Source organism: Cyprinodon variegatus, unplaced genomic scaffold (genome assembly GCF_000732505.1).
Source record: "Cyprinodon variegatus isolate N-32 unplaced genomic scaffold, C_variegatus-1.0 Scaffold225, whole genome shotgun sequence".
Lineage (NCBI taxonomy): Eukaryota > Metazoa > Chordata > Actinopteri > Cyprinodontiformes > Cyprinodontidae > Cyprinodon > Cyprinodon variegatus.
The window spans coordinates 123,628-126,201 of record NW_015150678.1 but is presented as its reverse complement, the minus strand read 5'-3'; the positions used below and the strand labels follow the sequence as shown (position 1 = coordinate 126,201).

Below are 2,574 nucleotides of genomic sequence, written 5' to 3'. Positions count from 1 at the left end.
TATATATATATATATATAAAAATTTAATAAACCTTTAGCATGTTTTAAGAAAGGCTAGCATTTTAAAAATAACTAAAGATCTTGCCAAATGAATTTGCTCATCTACCTTTACTCATAAGAACTTTGGGGACTTCCAATTCTTGAATCTTGCGGTTAAAATGATGTCGACCACCTCTGCAAATGAAACAGCTCAATCTCTCCAGGTGAGGCTTTCCATACGTTTTAAACTGGATGGGGACTTTGAGGAATATTTACAATTCTTCCAATGCCTCTGTAAAGTCCAACAGGGCCTGGTTCACAGTCTCCAGTGTAACTGATCAAAATGGATTCTGACACAGGTCGTCACATTCTCCCACACTCACTAATACACTCTGTAGACCTTGCCATCTGCACTGGTGAAACAGGAAGGGACCAAGTCAGACCTGTCCTGACAAGGTTAAGCAAAAAATGGTTCAGAAGGCCTTGGTATGCTGAAGTTTCTCTGGATTGCAGCTGTTTGCATGCTTTGAAGTTCTGCATTCAACACTTTAAGGTACAGTTGATGAGGGGAGGCTTGAATGCAGTTGTTTGGCCATAAAAACCTATACCATAAAGCTCTTCAATCACTTTCCGTGTCCTACTTTGAAGGTAACACGAGGTTTGAAAGTTTGACAGCCAGTGTCAAATTTTTATTTCCTTTTTCTGGAAAACTTTAACAGGAATGCTTATATTTAGAATTAATTTCATTCAAGAAATAAGACACAGATTAAGGGCCAATCAGATAATTCCCAGAGTGCTGCCTGGTGCAAAACAACAGAAAGGTATTTTCCGAGTTTGTAGAAATCAGAACAATCCTGCTCCTCTACACATATGGACAATATTCTTATCCAAAAGTATTAAATTTAGTCTTTGTAAAGATGACATGAACTAAAACAGAGATTTTGAAAAATTGTGTTTCATTTGAATCACGTTAAACTAATACCGGGCCCATCTGACACCTGCTCATGTTGACCCAGTTCTAGAAATGGCCAAAACTCAGTCAGATGCTGTTTCATCCACATGCCTTTCAAAATGGGGTCTTTAAAATTTCTAAAACATGCTTCAAAATTAATTTTTCACAAATACTTTTTGTTTTATAGCTGTGTAAACAAATAAAATGAGATTTTAAATTCCACCTGAATCTGCAGGAGTAATGCAACAGCAGGTAATTATTTTTAGCCACGCCCCCTAATGGCCGGCATCATTGGAAACTAGAGGCTCAGACCTTTCCAAGGAGGGGTTGGAGGTAATTGTCACCATTTTAGGTGATTTAACCAGCATGTGTTACATAAGCTTGCTCTGTTATTCTTATTTTCTATTCAGTTTGGGGATATTATTGGGTGTTCAATGGTAAATTTCAATGAAACAACGGCTAAATCTAAGGAGCAGAGACTTTGTCTTATATAAAAGGTCTCCAATAATGTAAATCAGCACATTTGTCTGGCCAGATGCTCTTTTATGAGTTAGGCATAATTTTAGCCACTTGCTTAAACTAATTCAGTCCAAATTTGCTTGACTTATAGTCAGGAAGTTGATCTTTAAAGTCTGAGGCCTCATCCAAAGTTCTAAATGGGTTTTCATGGTGTTTTTCAGTGTTTATTTTTTAAATTAATTGGCGAGGCTATATATTTTTTATTTGTTTAATCACCTATAAATCAGACATGGTGACATTTACAATATTGGTTCCATCTGAAAAATGTTCCTCAATATCTTTCTGTCACACAAGCATACAAGCATTGTATTTCTAATTTATAGTTTTGGAGCTTTACTTCCTTTAATTCACATATGTAATTTCAGGCTGAATTTGCTCCTAATACGCTCTGGGCTTAACATATTTCTTTTCTTTCTCTAAAGAACATCACGTTTGGGAAGAGATGTACAAGGGCTGTATCCTGGTCAGCTGGCTAGAGTCCACAACACACTCTCTAAGGATTATGGGTAAGACAAAATGTTTTTCTTTTTGTCTCATCTTTATTGTCACAAATCGTTTCTCAACCTCTTTCATTTTACAGTTGGTCAAGGGGACAAATAAGGAACAACACGGGTTATGATGGACATGCATATTCTTGTTTATAATGTGTTTTTAAAATACCAATAAAAAAGTAAAAGGGAACTTTTAAAGTATTAGAATAAAGGGACTTAGTGCAAATATAACATCTTCCAGATGGTGGCAGTATAAGAGAGGATTTAAAGTTAATCTCACTCCGGTCAGCCACAACACACTTCATTACAAATTGCAATAAAACATGTTAACTAAACAGGTGCATTGAAAGGATTTTTTTTTTACATTTAAAAAGAAGCTAAATTATAACAGGTTGTTTTAATAACTGATAATAAACCGATTTTTTGCATTGCACAGCTGCAGTAAACACTATTTTCAGCCCTGATTTAAAAGCCCAGAGGTTGGCTCCAGTTTTTAGTGGGGGAACATTGAAACTATATGCCATGTCTTGTTGTTTAATTCTGCCTCTGTGAAAGTTCATTTAGGCCCATAATGACGTGTGAGGCTTTGACAGATCCTTCCAGATGAGTAGCTAAGAAATGTAATTGGACTCT

General features: G+C 36.0%; 1 long non-coding RNA gene across 1 annotated transcript in view; it reads left to right on the top strand.

Annotated features, from left to right (window-relative positions):
- The window catches only part of LOC107088649, an 8,109-nt gene extending 6,153 nt beyond the window's left edge, over positions 1-1,956 (top strand). Inside the window, exon 3 of the long non-coding RNA XR_001481386.1 lies at positions 1,873-1,956. This is a non-coding gene — a long non-coding RNA (uncharacterized LOC107088649). The remainder of the gene's footprint in view (positions 1-1,872) is intronic.
- Positions 1,957-2,574: the final 618 nt, after the last annotated feature.